General features: G+C 46.5%; 1 long non-coding RNA gene across 1 annotated transcript in view; it reads left to right on the forward strand.

Annotated features, from left to right (window-relative positions):
• The window catches only part of LOC116795606, an 86,679-nt gene that overhangs the window by 52,859 nt on the left and 12,526 nt on the right, over positions 1-21,294 (forward strand). Inside the window, exon 2 of the long non-coding RNA XR_004360100.1 lies at positions 6,920-7,119. This is a non-coding gene — a long non-coding RNA (uncharacterized LOC116795606). The remainder of the gene's footprint in view (positions 1-6,919; positions 7,120-21,294) is intronic.

Below are 21,294 nucleotides of genomic sequence, written 5' to 3' on the forward strand. Positions count from 1 at the left end.
ATCCCATGTCCTGCCCAGAAAATCTGAATTAACAATCCTGAGTTGTTGAAAGCGAGTATTAAATCTGCTGAGCAGGTGCCTGATCACCCGGGGAAAGATGCAAAGGGAAAAAGTAATCAAATCACCAGAAACCATTCCTTAGCACCTCAGCTTTCCTGGATGCCTCCAGTCATATGAGACCTAATTCTGATGAGCTTCGAGGCAGGGCAGTCTGTGAGCCTCATGGTTTTGCTCAGTGCTTCAAATTATGCTGTAGCTCTGTAAAATCTGTACATGCTTGGAGTTAAATACCAGCCCAGTGCTGCACTGCTGAGTCCCGGGCTGCAGACAACGAGCGTTATAAAGGAAAGATAATCCTAAACTAAAGTCGTTAGCAGTAAGAACCGACAAGGAATTCAGGGTGGTTGGTCACCTTAAAGGAAGTGAACCTGGGTCTTCCACATCCCCAAATCTGTGGAGATCCCAGGCTGGTGCTGGTAAGTCTTGGGGGATACCCCCGGCAGTTCCAGGCAGATCCATCCCATGACGGTGGCACACGTGGCTCAGAACGGCTGTCGCGTTCCGGGCAGCACACAGGGGATGGCTGAGATTTCAGTCTCCAGAGCCAACGGTCCGGCACTAAAGCTGTTAAAAAAGAAACGGGCGGGGTCGGGGGGAAGCGTACTCTTCTCAAATACATTTCCAGTCAGTGTTGCTCCTTGTCCTTTTAATGTGCACTCGGGAAAGGTACAAGCAGGCACGCTGTGGATGAGTAAGCAGGCAGCACACCAACATGCACACGCAGCACTATTATCCTGGCGTGCCTTGTACAGGCATTTTCTTGCTAGTTCCTCTTGCCTTTCACTTAACTTGCTGGGGATTGCAAAGGAACACGCTTCTGTGTTCGCTTATATTGAATCACTGGATGATACAGATCTTTGCTCTGTTACCTAAGCCTGCCTGGTCCCATTCAGGAGCAGAGCATTTCTTTTTGTTGTATGGAGGTACTTGCTTTTGCCTGCTGCAGCCCTTTCTTAATGGTGAATGGAGAGCGAGTGTGGGTGTGTACGTGTGTGTGAGTGAGCTTTACAAATCCCCTTATAGACACCCCTTTGGCAAGCTCTTTTATGAAATTTTTATTAGTATGTTCAGCAATGTGCATGTCCTCAGGAATAACAAACAGCACAGAGAGAATATATAGCCACTCAAATGGTCCAGGGGCTTCAGAAGGGAGGTGAACAATGCTACTTTAAATATTGCAGGATGGTTTACAACCCTGAGGGAGGTGGTGTGGGGGAGGAGAGGGGAAGAGCAGATGGGCACACACAGTGTCCATTTAAGGTGGTCTGGCACAGTTATTGGTCAGCAACAATGTGATTTATATTTGGAGGCTCCTTCCAGCCCTGTCACTCGAGTTTGCATATATGTCTGTCTCTGAAAACATTGCCATGGATTTCAGGGGGTTCTCCAGCTGAGCTGTGCCACAGTGAGTAGGTTTAAAGATTGACAGAATGTTTCAGTGATCATTTCATGTGTGACATGGCTGACGTGCCCTGTGTTAGGGGCTGACCCGGCAGGTGATGCTGCCCGCCTTCGCTGCACTAAGCCAGTCTCAAATCACAAGAAGATGTGTGCCTGTCATGGGGATCTGCTGAGCTCAAAACCTCTGGCAGGACCTGAAAAACATTCAGAAACATTACTGGCCATTATCCCAGACACCAGACTGGCTCCAGGCTGTGCAACATGGGGAATGAAAAAACTGTGTTATTTTGGGCTTTTGGCTCCAGGAACTTTGGAACCGCACGAGATCCTTGCACTGATTGAAGGTCCTGGTGTTCGAGTAATCCTTAACATACCCACACTCCTCTGCCTCATACTGCAGGGCTCTGAGTATGTGCAGTTTTCCCCCTGGGCAGTGGGAGCTGAGGATGCTCTTTCATCAGGGTTTGAGCCAGGGAGGTTATGCAGATTCTGGCAGCCTTGGCTGTAAAAGAAATCACCGGACTGTGCTGTTTGTATATCCCCAAATAATATTTGTGTGATCCTTGCTCCTTTTAGAGTGCAGGAGCTCTGAGGCTTGTGGACACTGAGCTGTTGGTTTCCTTGGGAGAAAAGGGACCTGATATCTACAGCAGTGCAGGTATCTGTCCACAATCAGGGCCTGCTTCATCTGCTAAATTTCTTTGAATAGGATTGTATTTATGTTTGCCAATTCTCCTCCCCAAGTGACCCATTAAATCACGTTAATCCCTTCACTCCAGTCTGTTCTTCTAGTAAAATCCATGTCTTCCTGTAACTTGCTTCTCATAATCAGCCCATATGCCCGCGCTGCCATCTGAGGTGGTCAGCAAATGGCGTTTATAGACTGGTGCCTTCATTTCCACTCACGGGGTGATCCCCTGAAAGGCCTATGACTTTTTGCCCCAGTTTCCCCACCTGCAGAATTGTTTATTGCACTGCAGGGCTTCACACAGTAAGGTCATCAAGAGAGCTGATATATAAAGGCTAAGGAAGAACATTTTCACTCACATGAACCTTGATATGCCAACAAAATTAGTCTCATTCCCCTGGTTTACTACCAACAGTGGTATCAGTCTCCATAATAAACTAGAATTGTGTAAGGGTTCTGGTTTATCTGTTTGCAGTAGGATTATTCTGTTAATTGTCATGGCAGTGCAATATCACCCAAGAGCACCAGAGATGAACTGTTTCCTTAACTTCAGAGTCTTCAGGCATGTGGTTTTTGTATGGAGAGACATAATGGCATATGGAAAGAACAGTGTTTGTGTTTCTCTAAGTGTGAGATGACAATGGATTGTCAAGTATTCAGCCTTCATGCTGCTACAAGAATAATACAAAAGAAACAGGGCATCATACTGAACAGAGACTGATCTCTTTGGGGCAGGAACCATCATTTTATAATGTAGGCACCGTCTACATGGTAGGTGATGTATCCCTGAGGTTATTTAGCATTCCATCAGAAAAAAGTCATTATTGTCACCATAGACTTGCCTGTGTGATGAGATGCACATAGAAAGGTCTGATATTTTAGGGTTATATGTGCAAAACAGGCTGCTGCTTGCAAATCCAATTTTGTCCTTATGCATTTACATGCTTTAGCTGTTCTGGGGTCCTGCAGCCCGTGACAGGAAGGGCTGTATGAAACCTTACTCAGTTTTCGATGTCTAGAACCTGCAGACACAGTTAATCCAATGGACCTTAAGGATGTGGCCAGGCATGTGCAGTATCCAGCCACTGGAGTAGTCAAAATGGGTGTGACCCAACCAGAGGCTGGAAAACCGACTGACACACTTGGCAAGTGATGTAATTCCCCATTCTCAGGAGGAAATTCTTTACTGAACCCCTCTAGCAATGAACTTTTGGCCTGAAGCTGCAGTTTGGATTGCACAAGCTCAATAAATGTGTAATTATAAATACTAGAGACACACCAAGCCCCCCCCCTCCCCTCCTACAAGTAGGACCTGTTTTAGAAGTTGGGAAGGAGCAAAGATCCAACCAGTAAAGCCATTGCAGGAGCCAGCTGCTCTGGCAGAGAGCGGCCTCTGCTCGGGGTGTGGGCCCTGCAGGAGATGGCTCCTGCCCAAGAAAGTGTCATCGGTCATCCTGGGCATTGTGGCAGCCAATCAAGCCAGCAAAGCCATCAAACATTCAGCCTCCTCCTCAGGTCTTGCTGCTTTGAATTGGCTGCTTGACAAGTGTGTGGTAATTCTGCTTTTACCTGAAGTCATTGCCTAATTTAGAGTTTGTTTGCAGCTTTGCCATTTAGGAGCCAGGGCTGGATGGGAAGCCCACGGCTGTTGGGGTTTCTCTGATGTGGGAGATGGTATCATGCGGAGGGGGAGAATCTCTACTTTCATAAAATATCAGTCTCCAATCGTGGTTTTTTTTTTCTTCCTCTCTTCTTAAATTAGAGTGACTACAATGTAATGCAGAGATAGAGGAACCACTTTGATGGTAGAAATCTACCTGCAGCAGCTTGAAGCTCAGCACCAGTAGACCCTACCCTGCTCCTCTCACTCTGAAGGAAGGATGCAGAGCTCGTGGTCCAGTGATGCTTCCACACCTGTAATACAGTGCTTTGAGAGGCAGCAGAAAGCACTGGGAGGGTCACCGAGGCAGGAATGCTTACAGGGTGATTTCAGGGCAAACTGTGCTTATGCTGTTCCAGGCTCAGTGTGGATGTGCCCAGCAGTTCCAGAAGGAACACCCCGCTTTTCAGTTTTCCAATCCGAGCCATTGGTGTTTCACATACATCTGTGCTGGGTGGGGTGAGGCTGGGATGGATGGAAGTTGTTTACATCCTCGTTTCAACTGTGACAGCGTGGGGTGGCAGAGGAAGAGTCACTGCTCTCCTTGAGAAGTTGGAGATGTTGGTTTTGTGGGGTTACCCAAACCCATGGTAACTGTAGCTCTACCTGCATGTGAGGCTTTTCAAAAACCTCTGCTAGTTTGCATGCTAGCTTGCTAAGCCTTTCATGTATGGGGTGGATCCAGCACTGAAATAAGCAAATGAAAAGCCTGTTGAAGGAAGGGTGAGGAGTGGAACCCAGAGGTGGCATATTCAGTCCTTTCTGAAGGCCAGGAAGACCTGTCCAGCCTGCTCACTGCAGTTATTAGATCACTAGAAAAACTCAACACCCCTTTGAAAAGCCTGGCTTACATCTAACTGCAAATATTAGAATTGACTGTCATTGAACAAAATCAGACAGGAGCAAAAGCCAAAATATTGTTACTCTTAGGCTGGAGAGTGGAAAAAAGAATCCTTGTCCTAAAGTGTTCAGAACAGTCACCCCAAAGTCGTGATGCACCGTACAGCAATCTGTGTTTGGAAAGCATTAGGATAAAGTGTGTTTGTGGGGTGTATGAGTGTGTTTGTGCACACACACGTGTGGTTTAGGGTTAGCAAATGGAAATGTTTTCATTTCTGCCTGAATATGGATTTATCTTCGTGCTTTAACACACCTACAACATGACTGTTTCAAACCTACACAGCTCGTGATGGTTATGAAGCACTGTTAGTAATTATTGTTAACCAGGGCACTTTAGTGATGAGCCAGGTCATGGCTCTGTGAGCTTTCTCACCGTGTTCCTTGAAGAAGCTCCAAAGGACATTAGAAGAGGGTGTGGAATAGTCTGAATATTCCTCTGCAGGACACAGCAGATCCTAGCAAGCTCCAATGCTTCTTGCTGTTACAGCAGGAACAGCAGCGTGGTTCCAGTTTGGAGGTTTACCTGGTTAGTGTCTTCTTCAGATGTCTGTGTATTAAATGTGATCAAATAATTTGTTACTGCCTCTGTGTAGTTTGCTTTTAATCCTATACAGGAAAGTGTAATCAAACATTTGTGACCATTTAAACCATGTTGTTTTATAACCCTCCCAACATTCTTTTCCTTCAGATTCTGCAAAATGATTCTCTTTGCTCATCTTTTCTCTTTTTCAAGAATGCTCGTTGTATAACCTGCTGGTTCCTTTTGTTCTGCCCATGGACTTCAATTTGTTTTGGCTCTTTCTGCAATTGTGAAACTTGCAATTAAACTAGGATTTTTATATATGCTAAATTAGTTGCATTAGTTCAGCAAAATATTTGTTTTAGCTGTAATAACAGTATTATAATATCACAGTATTATAGTATCAAGGTAGCTTATCATTTATTATGGTGTATTATTGCAGTTAGTAAACAACACTGTCTGCTGTAATTGCTATATCAATACGACTGTCTCAAGGATCTACCAATGTTTGTACTAGAAAACTAAATTTCAAGGGTTTATAATTCACCCATTATATATTGCCTGAAGGTGGAACTTTATATAGTATATACCAGTATTGGGGAAATCCCTGTTCCTTTTGTACTATCCAGTGGATTGAAGCTTATCATGCTTGGAGGAAGATCTAACCTCCTAGAAGTACAGCTGTGGAGGCTTATCTTTATGGGTAGGAACCCGTGCCAATCCCTGCAACTAAAGGTAGATATCTACTCTCTCCAGCTTCTAGTAAGTGTATCTTCTTTTTCTTTCTTGATTAGCTATTCAGTTGACTCATTTTACACTTCCAGAGGAAGGGAGGGATAGAGAAAGAAAGCAAGAAATGTTTAAGAGAGAAATTTGCTTCCTTGTTAGCAAAGAGGTGAGAAAAAGAAATTCCTGGGATGAAGTCCCAGTCTCAGACTGCCAGCTGTTCTCTGACAGTCAGTGTTTAGTCCTTATTTTCCAGAGGCAGGGAGGTATGATGAACTAGAATTAGTTATACTTCTATTTCCCTAATCCTAGGGGGTGTTTTGGGGAGCCTTGTCCTGCTGCAACCCCAGAGGACCTAAAAGGTGTGTCTGTAGGAGATTTTTGAGTTTTCTTTTCCAAGGCTGTCCCCTAGGATCTACATGGGGGATCCTTCTCTCCTCTTCCTTAGAGCCTGTTCCTGGTTTAGTTAAGGAGGAGGCTTCTATACCAACATCAGCCTGTACCTCTTCATAAGGGGCCCCAGACCCACTGTTCCTTTCTTGATGGCATGATGGTATCAGATACAGCTTTGGGTATTTGAGTAATAATAATGATGATGATGATACTTGGCAGAGTTCAAAGGGGAAGAATTTCAGGGAGATCTACTACAAATCTCTTCCTATATATATTGTGTGTGTGTGTGTTCATATGGAGGTGTAGGTAACTGAGAGTGCAAATCCAGGCACAAACACTAGAGCCATAGTTTTTCCCCACTCCAAAGTGGAACACAGCAAGGATGAGATTCCAGAATGGAAGCAAAACAAAAGAGCTTTCTGGCCTGCAGTGGACCTTGATTGCAACTCCCTACCAAGTGCAGGAGTAGTGAGGGCCCGTATGATCAGGGTGAGCTGAAACCAGCTCTTCCCGGGTTGATTCACAGGAATCCTCTCATAACTCTCCTTTCACCCGTCCTCCCTTCCCACAGGTTCCACGTGCTTTGCAATCGGGACATTGTCAAATGAGCAGGAATTGGCGATCCTATAAATAATCTGCAAGAAGGGGAGCAGGTGCCAGGGGGCGCAGGAGAGCTGCCGGTAGGACATCCATCCTCGGCCGGGAGGTGCTGCCGGGGGTAGGAAAAGTCCTTAAGTCTACGGAATGTACAACTAAACGCATTTAAAGCAGGTATGACTGTGTTTTAAAGCTTCCTGGGTGATTGACCATACCTCCTGAAATTCTACCTAATGATTCTGCACTTACCTTCAATGATATCAGGCTGTTTTCTGGTCTCTCTGGAGGAAGCAACACAGTGTAATGGATTAACTCAGAGAGTTATTCATTCTCTAGTCTAATGAAACTGCTTCTGGAGTGAGAGGGGCATGAAATGCTGAGATTTTATATCAGCTGCCCCAGTGAAATCTAAAATAATTCTGTCAGCTGTCAATGAAATTGTTTGATTTATACCCATGTACAAAATATAGCCTTAAAAATGCCTCCAGTAGAAACTACATCAAAATGCTAACAATAATTTGGCCAGAAAACGAATTCTAAGGCAATTTCTGCTGGGCACAGATGTATTTAAGCCAGCTGCATACAGTGGCTTAAATGCATCACATATCACATCTGCATCTCTGGGCTGCACTCACAGGAGAGAGGATGCATGCAAGCTATATTACTGTACTGAGAAGCATTATGGAACCCAAAACCAGACAGGACAAAGCCCTCCTATCTCATCCCAACATCATGTGAGACTTGCATGTACTCACCCAAGAGGCATTTTCCTTTGCTGGTCTGGCTGGTTTTACCACAAAAGGGTTATGATACCAGCAATTTGATTATGGTGCAAGTGGGGGATTATTAAAGGTTTATGTTTCCTCTGGTAAAATTCTGTGATTGCATTTGCAGAATTACTCTGATATTACTAGGACTGTCTAAAGAAAAGACATTGAAATAGAAAAATTTTGGCAACACTTGGTTTTTGCTCTTCTTTAGGAGAAGTTCATTGATTTGTTGCCTAGGGGCTTGCTGAAGAGCAGCACTCAATATCTCCACTGCTCTGGAAGTTAATTCTTCTTCATTCTGCCAAGTGCCTTTTCTTTTCTCTTTCAAGCAACTCTCAGTACTGTGCACGTTATTCTTCTCTTGTCTTCTGAGTGCTAATATCTACCCCTTCCTTCAGTAATTGCTACCATGTTGATAGTAATTAGTACATTTGTCTTCATGTGATTATTTATTGTGTTACAAAGCACTCTGTGGCAACAGAGGATTCCTTCCTTTCATGGATGAATAAGGTATCTCTTCAGTGACGTGCTAAAAGGACAATGCTGATCTGAAAACAAAGCTGCTTCATTCAAACACTGAAGCTGGACATATATAGCCCAATGTATGGCAAAAGCAAATGTAAACCCATTAGATAAATCTTCCCTCAGTAACAGGTTACTTTGGCATAGTGAAGGCTGAGAGGAATTCTATAAATATACCAGAACAGGAGAAAAAAAGAGAGGTAAATACCAGGGAGGAGAACAACTGCTTAGACTAAAGGCAGCACTGGCACAGGAACAGATGGGTATCATCTAGCCAGTAGTAACTGTAGCTGGTAATTAGAAGGTTCCTAACCATCAGAAGAGAGAGATTCTGGAGCAAAATCCCAGCAAAAAATGATGCTTTTTGCTGTTGGGGTTTTTTTTCCTACTTCTTGCTGTGAGGCAGAACTCAGTAAGGTGGCACGAGGGGTTGTGTTATCGGGTGTGCTGGCTGGGTTTGCACAACTTCTTCCTCCTCTGCCCCTGCAGCTCTCAGTGAGCAGGAGGGGTAGGGGAGAGAACGTGAGTAATGTAAGTAAACATCAGCATCTACATAGTGTGAGTTCATCTGGAATATTTTCATCCTTCCCATGCTTGGACTGTGGGAGAAGAAATAGCCAAGAGCTCTCTTTTGTGTCCTTGTGGCACAATCAGTCCCAGAACAGTGATTCCTGTTGTAAAGGCCCGAAGATAAGAGGAGGCAGGAAAAGTCACCCTGGGGAGTTTGTCCCTCTGCAAAGGATTGTGGAGTGGTCTTCTCTAATGCTGGAGAAGACAGGCCTGGACCAGAATGTCAGATCTAAACAGCTCTAGGGCCTCCAAATCTGAGGTCTGTAGTATGAGCCTATCTCCAATGACATCTCCTTGAATCTGAATCACTTCTCCTGCTGCTAATGCACAACAGGCAGAAACGTATTCTCCCACCCACTGCTCACCTGTGATTCTGTTTTTCTCTTTAGTAATTGTGCAAGTCACCTGATAATTCAGCTGAAAGCCCTTATGAGACATTACATAACGTCCTCAGAGAAACACTGTCTGCTGTAACATTGGAGAGATTATTATGTAAAACTTTCTCTCTTTTTCTCAGTTGTTTGGTTTTGGGTGGGGAGTCAGGATGGATTTCCACTTGGCTGAGTCTAAATGGTTTCAGGCTTACACTGTAGTGCTCCCCTTTTTTATTCATCTCTGGAGACTGTGCTGGAACTGCCTTAGCATCACAAGTGAAATGAGTTTGGCAGGGCTCTCTGGAGTCAAGGCAGCACACCTGGCTGCGAGCAGAGGTGCGATTCAGCTCAAGTGGTAACACTTACTCAAGAAAGCCCCCAGCTCTAATGTGATGATTTAATTAGCATCACTGAACCAGATCCATGGGATAAAACCTTCCCCCAATACTCCCTCTGGACTGCAGAGCTTTCTGCATGCACAAGTCATGCTGAGGGGATCGTGCACTGCTTGCAAACATGAGCAGAGCTGTGGGCAGGCCTCTGCTGAGCAGGAGAAGTACAAAGAGGCAGATCCCAGCTTCCACTGAAACCTCTGCTTCTTTTCCCTTGGCTCTTGAAGGCTTGACCAGAAGGACTGGGTCACTCACTCTCTCCTTTTTTGCTCAACACACAGAGGCCCTGCCTGCTCTAATGAATGGCTGTGGGTGACACTGAGCTCCCACAAAGGTCTGAAGGGACGTTAGAAGTGAACACCCAGAGCCGTGACCCAGCTGTCCCTCACATCCTGCTTCTATCAGCATCTTGGAGATCTCCACCCACAGCTGCTGGGTGGAGGGGAGCAGGCAGAACTCTGCCAGCAGTGTCCCCCAGCTGAGGAGTGACCAGGCACTAAGGGCCATTCCCACCACCACATCCCTGGGCAAGTGCTGCAGGAGCTGATCTCCAGCCCTGCTGGGAATTCCTGCACTGGCCTCCTGCCCACTGCCCTGCCTGGCCTCCAGTTCATCTGCAGAGACCAGGAGCTCATCAGAGCTGTGTTCAAGCAGTAGAAAGGAGAGGGGGGTGAGAGCTTTGAGGGGATGTCCTGGACAGAGGACTCTGCTCCCTGAGCACCCCCACCCCAGCACAGTCCCCACACAGAGCAGGGGGAAACTGCACCCAAGCTCAGGTCAAGAGATCTTATCAGGAACTGTTTTTCTTCCTGTCCAGAAGTTCTGAATGGAAATACATTCTCTGAAATACTGCTTTTGGCTGCATATTTCAAAGCAGAATGAAGAATTTCGTTTCAGCTAAAAGTGTTCTCTTTGAACTGAGATTTTTGAGAGAACTTTTTCTTCTTGAAAACTGAGATTAAAGAAAGTCATCAACTACCTACCAAAAAGTGCAAAATATTAGATTTTTTTTTTAATTGCCCTATTGAGGAAGGGGAAAAAACAATAATTTGTAACAGCTATGTTTTTCAAAGGGAAATTTTTCCATTCCTAACAATATCAAACAGCTCTGTCAAAATTTGTGTTTTCTTCTGCTTGTTCATATCTCTTTTTTATTTTTCCCTCCTCATTTGGAACACCATGTGACAACTGAGAACCCAGAAAGTCTTTTTTTTCCCCCAAAAGTTCGCAAACCTCCTTGATGAACAAGCTTTAGGCTTGTCATGAAACCTGAACCCAAGGCAGGTTTCCTGGCTTCAGCTTTCAGTCTGATGTTGCACATGGCTCTGGCTCAGAGGACTGCTTTAGTGTTGGAGCAGGGATGGGAAATCCACTTGTGCAGAGGAAAAAAGGATGGAAAGTGTATGGCTGCAGTGTGGAAAATCCAGCTGCAGGGCAGCCCTTCTACCCCTGCTCCTAAACCCTGGACTGGTGCTATGCTGGAGTTCTCAGCAGCTTTGGCAGCTGAGCTGGATTGCTGTGGACCACCTTAAATGTTTTCCATGCCAGCTGAGCACAGAAAGCTGCTGAAATGGGTCTCTGCTGTGCGGTGCACTCTCTCTTAGCAATGCCCTCATGGTGACTCAGTCCCATTCCCCGCTTCTTTTAACCCACAGCAGGTCAAGAGTTTAACAAAGTGACTGGGGCTGGGAGCCAAGTCCCCAGAGTTGCAATCTGCAGCCAGCATGCCAGCATCTGGAAAGCGTTTGTGACCAATAAAAAATGAATGTGCAGACTCCGCCAAAGCAGCAATCATTTGGCATCTCAAGCCCAGATCTTTACAAGATGATTCTTCTGAGGCTTGGAAAGGCTTGCCTTAGTGTTTTCTAATAAAAACAGTTCTGGGCTGGGCCAATAGCCGGGTGAAGAGTGCTGTGTGTCACCACATGGGAGACAGCCAGCCGGGAATGGGAAGACACTGCTGGAGTGTAACCTCTGGGGCTGGCTGCCTCATGTCGGTGGTGCTGTCGCTCAGGCTGGGCCAGGGCACTGTGAGTGCCACAACAGTTGCCACTCAGAGCACACCCTGACCCTGGGCTGTGTTATCTGGTGCCGCAGGACTCCTGGGGAAGGGCACACGGAGGACTGGTGGGTACAGAACACCCTGCAGTTAGGGCACGGAGCTCTTGGTCAGTGTGACAAGAGCTGCCTTAGACCAACCCCAGGGATAAAGCAGTTTCCAGTATTCAGCAGTCACTTTTCCAACTGGTGCAGCTTAAAGGTGCCAGGCTGTCTCTGCACAGTACATTTGCATTCCCATCTTTTGGTCAGTTCCTGACTGCAGGAGATCAGTGGAGTTGTAGGAGCTGCTCCCGGGCCTTCTCAGGCACAGGTAACAGCACAGGCCCCTCTTGTCTCCTGAAGAAACTGAAGAGGTTTAGTGTATGTACTTGGTACCTTGGAGCGGTACAAGCCTGTGAATGCTGCCATTGATGGTCCTTGCCAGCAGCTCATACTGCTGCTGTTGACTGCATCCAGGAGACATTCCCATTGCTTCCACACTCTGTCCCTCAGGAAGTGTTGAACTGGGCACCCTGCTCCTCCTAGCAGTGCTCAGTGGGATGGGTTTGTCCGAATGCATGTTCCTTCCCTCAGCTGGATTCCCTCCTTTCTCCTGCTTTCCCTCTCCCCTCTGGAGTGACCATGACTGGAAGTCCTTCCCGCACAAACCTCTAGGGCTGTTTGGACTCCACTACATACCCTGAATTCCACTCCTAGGAAAAAACTGAAAATGAGTGGAAGTTTAATAATTGTCTTGAAAGTTGCCAGAATACTTTGGCTGGAGCTGGATGGATGTTGTTCCTATGGTGTCATCCTTTCAACCACAGAATCAGTGCCATGGATAAAGCAGTGCAGCTGGGGTGCAAAAAACCCCACAGCTAAAACCCTCTCTTATCTGTGCAGACAGAGAAAAGAAACACATGGTTGTTCCCTTGACTCTGAGCATGATTTGCAGAGGCACTGCTCCCACAGAAGAAGAGCAAGCTGGCATCTAAACTGTGGGATTCGAGCACAGATACAATGCAGATGCCCCACCTTCCTGAATTTCATCTTATCTTTGAGGGACATAAAAACTGATGAGGGTGAGGATGTTGGGAGGATGAGGAATTCTGTAAGTGAAGGGATTTTCTTTTATTCATTTCCGTTTCAAACTGCAGATATTTGAAGTGAGGTCCCCTGGGACTGCCAAGGCTGTGCATACACTGCCATTTTACTGAGTTTGGTTTTGACTCAGCACCATTTGTTCTCACCTTGGTCCTGCTTGCAGTAGGAAAATGAACCAGAGTTATCCAGTCTCAACTACTGCGTGCGCTTTTCCGTATATTCCCAAAGGGTAGGTGAGGGTGGCTGACCCAGGGTAGGTAACAACAGAATCATCTGAAGAGATGTTACTGGTCTGAGTCAACCTACAGTATTGCTAAAATCCCCCCTTGTGTTGCTAGTCTTGGCAGGATTAACAAAACAAACCCAACCCTCTCCCCCTCCCAACACCTTGTGCTTTGAGTTTGTGTCACACATAAAAAATCCCTCCAAAGGAAACTCTGCCAAAACTACTTGATTTCCCCGGTTTGGAAACTTTAAATTGGGCAAAGTTGGCTTTAAAAGTTGAGGGACTCTTGGCCAAAACCATCCTGATTCAAATTTCAGAACAAAGAGAAATCCAGAGACATATTTAGTTTTGCTTTGGGACATTTCTTGGAATCCTAAAGTTATTGTCACTTACTCCTGTAGTCAGTTTAAAAACAGTCCTTGGAATTCATATCAGCCATGTTCTCTAGAAGTGCCAGTTCTTTTCCCTTTTGTTATTTTTAATGTGGGTGGGTTTTTTTGGTTTTGTGGTTTGGTTTTGTTTGTTTGTTTGTTTGTTTGGGGGTTTTTTTTGTGAGAGGTGCCTTATTAGCTCTAGTAAGAGATTATTTGGAGTTTGCAAAATACATCTTGTAACTACTCAGCACTTTCCATGCATCCCTGAACACTGCTCCTGTTTCCTCTAGATGGAGATGACCTGGTCTCTTTGCTTCTGTCATCCACACAGCAGTTTCCTCACAGGATTAAAAATGTTCCACTTCCTACAGATGCTTAGATATGCTGGACTGGGGCTGTGTTAACCCCAGCAGTGCTGCTACTCCGATGGGCCTGTTGAGCCTCCCAGTGATAAGAAGCTGCTTTGTTAATGCCCCAGCCACCCCTGGGAGGTAGCAGGGTGCTGGGCAAGCAGATCCATAATTAGAGGATAAGGAGCTGTAGGGCTGTGGCATATCCTGGGCAGTGCAGAAAGCATTGGTTTGGATTCTGCATCTGTAGGATGGCAGCTGGAAGGCTTGAGGGGTGGAGGCAGATGACAGTCTGGGCAGTGGGATGCAGGGCAGTGATGCAGAACGTGCATCTCAGGGGGTGGGTGCTGGGCAGGCTGGTGGGCAGTGAGCAGGTGGTGTGTGCACAGCACACGGTGACAGTGCCATGTGAATGAGATGGCTCTTCTTGTGATGATCCTGGGGCTGGAAATCTTTCACCATTTTGATTTCTGGTGGCTTAAGATCATTAACCCTTTTGCACACAGCAAGCTGCTGTCCAGGTGATCACAGAATACTTCTGGTGTTTATCCTTGAACTGTTCAAATGCAGGTTGCTGCATTATATCTAAACATTCTCCGTGTTTGTTGCAGTGTTTTCCTCTGTCCTGCCTCTCTGACAGTGAAGGGTTAAATCCCACTTTTCCCATGTGCCTGCTGATGAACTGTGAATATGCAGCCAGGACCTGTTTTCACGCATATGTCCCTTTCTATAATCCAATCTTCTCCACTGTGGCACAGACCTGGAGGCTCTTCTGCAGGCAGGTCTGCTGCCATGGGATAAGAAGCAGTAGGTTGATTTACATAATCATATATGCAAATAAACCAAAATCAGGGTCCTTCCATTCAGCTTTGGTTTTAAGGGGACTTCTTCCATGGGCTGAGAGCAAAGGGGTTTGAAAGGATGGTTTTCTTCTCTGGAGCTCTTGAGAAACAGAGCACACCCTCAGAGCAGCACTGCTGCTACCAGCCCTGTAGAGCCCGATGGGTGTAAATGATTAATTGTGCAAACCCACCTGATAGCCCATCCCATGCAAATGCAGCCTTACCCTCTAGGCCTACATCATCTGTTCCCTCTACTGGAAGTGTGGACGGCATCCTTATGCAGGAAATGAAAGAAACTCCATCTCCGAGGAACAAAGGGAATTCATCTCTTCATCTGGTGGAACATTTAAAAGATGTTAAAAGCAGCAACAGCCTCACACCTGTGGCAAACCAGATGAGTACTGGTGGAGACACGTGGGGAGGTCATTCCAGTGTGTGCCCTCAGAGAGGCTACAGGGAATAAATCCGAGCGCAGCCATGTCCGTCAGCACTCGGAACGAGAACTCCAAACACGTGGGCTTCTGCTTGCTTCAGCTGCCCTTAGTCTTGGGTAGGGATGCAGGCCAGCCTGGTGTGGGCTTCAGGAAAGCTCCAGGAAAGAGCGGTGTGAGCCACCCATGCCAAATTCACTGATCAGTTCAGTGATCTTGGTTCCAGCAGTGACCCTTGTAGGGGTTTCCCGTGGAAAACTCCAGAAGGAATGAGGCTAACAAGATACCTGTGAAGGTACACAGATACCTGTTCTTGACCTGTGAGGCTATGACAGGCACCAGCAGCGTGGCACATCTTAGCCTGGCTGATGGAGGGCTCTAAAGATCTAATGATCCAAAGATGAAATGTTTAATCAAATTTCTTTAATCCTTAAAAAAACGCCTAAAATTAGTAAGCTATTAATCTCTTTCTTGCAACAGTGGGACTAGAGGTAGATTGGATGTGATAATTAAACATTGACTAAAAAATGATGACATTTTGTCAATTTTAAGTGCTTTGCCTTTGGAATTCTACTGACTTTAAGGGAATTTGTATCTTGCTGTACTGTTCTGCCTGAGTGATCAACTCTTACTTGAACATACATGGAACTTTGCAATTTGCTTTAAAGCTTTAGATGAGGGAAAATATGGCCAGGTGCTCTGAAAAATGCCACAGATTAAGGAAAAAAAATCAAACCCAAGAGATACCATAGGTGAGTGCTGTTGACTGCTTTGTCCATTACAGATTCTGATGGCATGAAGCATAACAGTGGACATTCAGAGGTAGGTAAAGCTGTGTCTTTAGCTTTAGGCAGTCTCCTCTATGAGGGGAAAATGATTTTTGATCTAAGTCTGCTAAGCAGCTTCATCATCCTGGAGTTCAGAGCTGCAGACTCCAGGCTGCTCTGGAGGTGCAGTGCAGTGCAGTGGCCCTTGTCATACCCTGCTACTCAGAGCTTGGCAGAGCTCTGTAAACAACTACTGCCACATCCACTATGCCAAAGGCAGGCAGAGGGAATGTAAAAATGCTGACTGGATTGCTTTGGTGGTGGTAGGAGATTCCCTCTGACATCTTGTTAAGTCACCTCTGCAGTCTCTTTGCCCCTGGAGCAACACAAAGTTGCCCTAGATAGGATCGGAGTTGGCTCATTAGGAGTGTGTGAGCTGTTCCTGCCTTGCACACTCTGTTGCACCCATCAGGTCTTTCAATTCTAAACCAGTGTCTGCTGCAGAGGACTTACAGCATCACCTACACTACCAGGACATCTCAGAAGAGCAAAGATCTTGTGGACCTTCTAAGAATTAACTAGTACTGAAGAAATGCATCTTCTCTGCATTCCTGAGAACTGTTGACACAGACAGTGAAGAAGCTGTGTCCATCTTTTGCAACTACAATGTTCACACAGCACTTGTGCAGAGAGTATTGTGTGTTCTCTGAGGTTTAGTCCCAAAATGAAGCTGAGCACAGTGTTCCTGCTAGGAAACACTGCTATTGGTAGCACTTGGTCTGAGTTCAGGCTCTGATGCCCACGGGATCAGTCCGTACTGCTGAGATGTGTTGAATTTTTATAGCATTTTGCAGCACCAGTGCACACTGGGTAGAACTGGTTAAGTCAGGCAGTGCTCTCCTTGAATTGGTGCATCACAGATAGTACAGTCTCTTCTTGACTACGAGTGGATAAACTCAGGTGGTACCTGCCACCTGAGGCAAGAAGAGTTGGGGATCAAGGGAGGACCTGTGGCTTTTTTCCTTGAAAGGTGAGCTTTTGAAAGTTAAATTTGCTTGTCAGGCAGAAACTGGGTGTGCCTGACACAGCCTCTCCTGTGGTCTCATGGAGAGTCTGGGTCTAGAAGGCAGGGGCTGCAGCAGCTTTTGAAAGTGCTCATCCATGTAATTTGAGTCTGTGTTTTTCTTCTACAGTCAGTAAGGATGTCTTTGCCATCTCTTGATCCTTATCCCAATGATAAGCCCGACCTGGACTGCAGGTGTCACCCAGCATCCAGTTTCTTAGTTCTGACCAAATCCTCATTGGGTGGATGGGGGGCACATTGACCAGCTCTGCTCTTACATGCACAAGGATTTACCACAGCAGAGAATCCTGCAAGTGTGAGTGTGTGTATTTATAGGGAGGCAGATGTAAACCACATTTGTCCCGTGTTTCTGGCAAAGAGAGAGCGTGAAATATTTGTGACCCGAGTCATTGGCTTTCCTGCCATTTGTATAAAAATTTCCAGATGTGATTGTTGATGCCTCACCTGGGACCAATTAAAGAAAGAAGGGATATCCAGAACCAACTGTATTCATGTGAATACTTGACTTGTTTGTGTGTGCGTGCTTGTGCTCATCCCTGTTGCAATGTGTGTGTTTTAAAGTAAAGCAGAATTTCAGTTCAAAGAACTTGTGTTCTCTCCTAGTGTCTTCCTTTTGTGTGTTATCCTTTCCTCCTCAGATTGTCCCTGTCCCACAAACCAGGATCAGTTTGAATCTCTTAGATACTTTCTCTCCTCATCCTCATCCTCACACCTTTTCTGTTACACCTCCCATTTGTGGCTCACTTTGGTCACTGTGCTCTTCCATGCAGACACGGCAAGTTTCCTGGAGAAGATTCCTGACTAATATAAACTCCTAGGAAGACAGTGTGAAATCTCTAGTTACACAGCAACAACTGACCAAAGCAGGGTGCAGTGCAGTTTGGACTGCTCACCTCCAAGGGAGCCCTGTTCCCTGCTCTGTCTCCTGCCCTCGCTTTCCTCACCTATTACTTCAGTCTGTCAGCCTGCTGGGTCCATACTAGACTGTGCCTGGAGATTAAACTCCTGGCTCTCCTCCCTTCCAGGCTGTGTCCACAAGAACTGCCTCCTGATCACCTGTTTTGGCTCCATTTTCTTCACTCTACTCTTGACTGGAAACTTCTCTCCTTCTTGTTTATTTTCTGTTGAGTTTCTCCGCATGTTTTTGTCCCTCCCCACAGTCCTCCCTGACTGTATTTACCAAGCTGCCTCCCTGCCTTAGTCATACTCTGCTGGAAAGCAAATCTGAAGTCATTCAATCTTCTTTCCTTCTTTTATTGTTGTTTTTGCAAGGAGAGTTCAAACAAACAAACACCTCCCCAACATCTGGTGCCTTTCAAGAGCCTTAAACTCATGGCCTGAATGAGTATGTGGAAGGAAGAACAGGACTAACTTGCAAAATCTAGGCATGGACTCAAAGGCACAGACTTATTCTAATTCAAAGTATCAAGAACAAAATTTGGACTTTTCTGCTGATCAGTCATCCCCTTTTAGCCATGATCAAAAACAGTTTCTGTGCTTCCCTCCATGCCTGCTGGTGTCACCCACTTCGCTGTGTGGGCACAAGGCCTCCGCTGTGCAAGCATTTATTCTAAAAGGGAAAGAATGCAGGGTCCTGTCTGCAGCAGGACTCACTGGACAAAAGGTCTGGAACCAGAACCGAGGGGCTGCTCCTGTGTAAACCCAGTGTGGCGGGTATCGGGTCCAAAGTGAACTTTGCTTTCTTCTGTCTCGTTTTTTAGCATTGACCAAATGGATTTGGATATGTTTGTGTTTCTTTTCAACACAGAGGATAATTAAAATACAATTGTGAATGCTGGTGGATGTTTCACACAGTCATTTGTTCATTAACAAGGTGTTTCCAGGGTAGTTTTGTTTTAGCTCTAGACTTTCAGCTAGGATTTTATTCCTCCAGCAGCAGATTTTCATAGCTAGACTAGAACTGACGGTCTTAGTAGGTGACATGTTAAAACAGGACTACAATTCAAGTGTAGATTTATCTTTTCTGTGTCTGTTGGGGAGAGAGATACACATATTCTAACCAGCTGATTACAGTCTTTCTAAAAGGATTATTTTTGTTTACATGGAATAAAGCGAAGGGAAATGAAGGTGTATTGTTGTGCCCTGAAAAATGTCTTTAACAGTTAAAATCGTTCTGCTTCATTTTTTAGAATTTCAAAAAGGGACACACACACACGTTCAGACAATAAGGCCAAGGGTGCCAGTTGCACAGTGAAGCTTTTAGGTGTCTGTAGGTATTTGTAGTGGCATTATTCTCTTGTGCAGTTCTGGCTGGCAGGGGTGTAAACCTCTCAGACTTTACCCATCAGTTTACACTGGCACCTCCAACCCTTGACCCAGACAACTCTGCAGTATGGAAAGGTGTATTTTAACTCCATTGGGATGCTGTGGGTGTCAGGCACTCCAGCTGCCTAGTGTTGAGTCTCTCTCTCTCCTTGTGTGTGCAAGCAAATAAGAAAATAAATGCAGCGCTAGAATATTCCCCTCTCTGCTCTGTTCCCTTGCAAACATTCCAGCCACCTTGGGCTTTATCCCACACTGCACCGTGGGCTGAGCCACATGCAGCTAGCCCAGAGAGGAAGGGTAAAGATAAACTGAAGCAGTGAGTTTAGCAATGCATCAGCCAGGTTATCTCAGCTTCCTGCACCATGCCAAAATTTCCCTGAGTTGGCTCTTTGATGCTTGGCCTCTTTGTCTTTAACCCCAGAAAGACCAGAGCGGTGTGTTTTACCCTTCCATGTGCTATGAGCCTCTCAAAGGAGGGGGTGGGCCAACAGTGCCCACAGGGCAAGTGTGGAAGGAATGAGAGTGGGCAGCTGGAAGTCAGGGGGATGGGACACTGCAGAGAGCGCTGTGATGGCCCCAGGGCTGTGCAGGAAGACTGGGGATGGAGGGAAACTGTCTAAAGCTGATCCAGTGGGAGACAGAAGTGGGTGAAGAAGATTCATGGCTATATTAGAGCAGGGGAGTGGAGTGCTAATATACTGGTGGCACGATCAGGTATCTGGCAGCGTTTCTTTGCAGCGAGGCCAAGCTGAACATTCTGCTGCATAAATGATTCCTTGCTTTGCAGGAGAATTTCTGCCAAGTCCCTTCCTCTTCTGGCTCCCAGGTTTGGGTGTCTTGCTCAAGTCATGGGGCTTCCAACCACTTTCCTGGCCGCTGCAAACTAAGGTGGTGCCAGTACTTCTAAAAACAGCCTGTGCTCTCTCCTCCTCCTCTTCACTTTGGTGAATTCCTGCCTCCTCTCTTTCAAGCAATGCTTATTCAGCTTTCCTTACTAGACTCTCGCCCACTCTGGAGAATACCGAGTTCTGACCTGAGGAGTGGAGTAGGTAATGCAGGAGGGGCAATTTTAGGAAATATTCAGCCTTCCCTGCTATTATGAGACAGGTCTGACTGCTTTGAGCTGCTTTCTACCTTCAGCACTTGCTTTATTGTCCCAGCAATGCTTAAATGAACTCTTTTAAAGCTTTGTGGGTTTTATTCCTATCTGAGGGGACAGTTGCATTGTTGAAGATCTGGCCCAGTTCCTGTGTACTTTAATCAACACTCGGCTGTGCTTGAAACTGTAAGGACTGGGGAGGGCAAAGACTCCCCCAGGGACACAGAGCATCCACCGATGGGTGCAGGTATGGAGGGTGATAGGGAAAGGGAAATTTAGTGGTGGCTGCAAGCAGGGAAGGGCTCATGCCCCACTGTAGCAGGGCCACGAGCCATCTGTCCCCACACATGAGCAGAGCTACTGCATCAGTGCAGGGACAGTCGTGGGGGCCCTCCAGGCCGGTGGTAGCAATGGGGTTCCTCTCACCCTGGCAGGGGCCTTGGGGCTGTGGCTGCTGTGAGCCGGAGCGGGGGTGGTGCTGGGCTCAGGAGGCTGCCTGGGGCCCGGCCTGAGCTCCTCAGGCACAGCAGCGCCCTGTGGGTCGGGGGGAGGTCCGTGGGTGAGGAGCAGAGGCGGGGGGTGCCTAAGGCAAGCGGCTGCCCGCGTTGTCCTGTGTGTCAGACTTGATTAGATTTGGCTGGCGCTGGGGCGAAGGCCCCCACGCTGCGAGGGGTGGGGTCTGGCTGGAGGGGCAGAGCCAGACCCTCCTTTTATGTGCTGCTGAAAAGTGCCCTTTGTTGTGGGGTTGGCCGGCTTTGTCCCCTCCTGGAAGCAGTGCCCCTTTCTCTGGGTTTCAGCCCCCGAGAGAGGTGAGCAACCCAGTGTTTTTGTGTCAGATTTGAGCTCTGCCTTGTGCCAGTGCTTGGGTGTCGCACTGGCCCTCCGGGAGTCGAGAGAAGCATTTTTCCTGCTAGTTTGGAGTTGTTAATTTGAAACTGCATCTGGCGAGGATCCAGCAAGGTGTTAAGCTACTTTAAGTCGGGACTTCCCCCCAAGTCCCTCCCCTGTTTCTTCACCCCTTTGTGAAAGGTTTAGAGCAACTGGAGACAGAAACTCAAATAAAATCTGTTCTTCCAGGCCTTTCTGCAGACATGTCCCCTGCAGATTGAGTGATCTAC

The sequence above is a fragment of the Chiroxiphia lanceolata genome, chromosome 18 (assembly GCF_009829145.1).
Source record: "Chiroxiphia lanceolata isolate bChiLan1 chromosome 18, bChiLan1.pri, whole genome shotgun sequence".
Classification (NCBI taxonomy): Eukaryota; Metazoa; Chordata; class Aves; order Passeriformes; family Pipridae; genus Chiroxiphia; species Chiroxiphia lanceolata.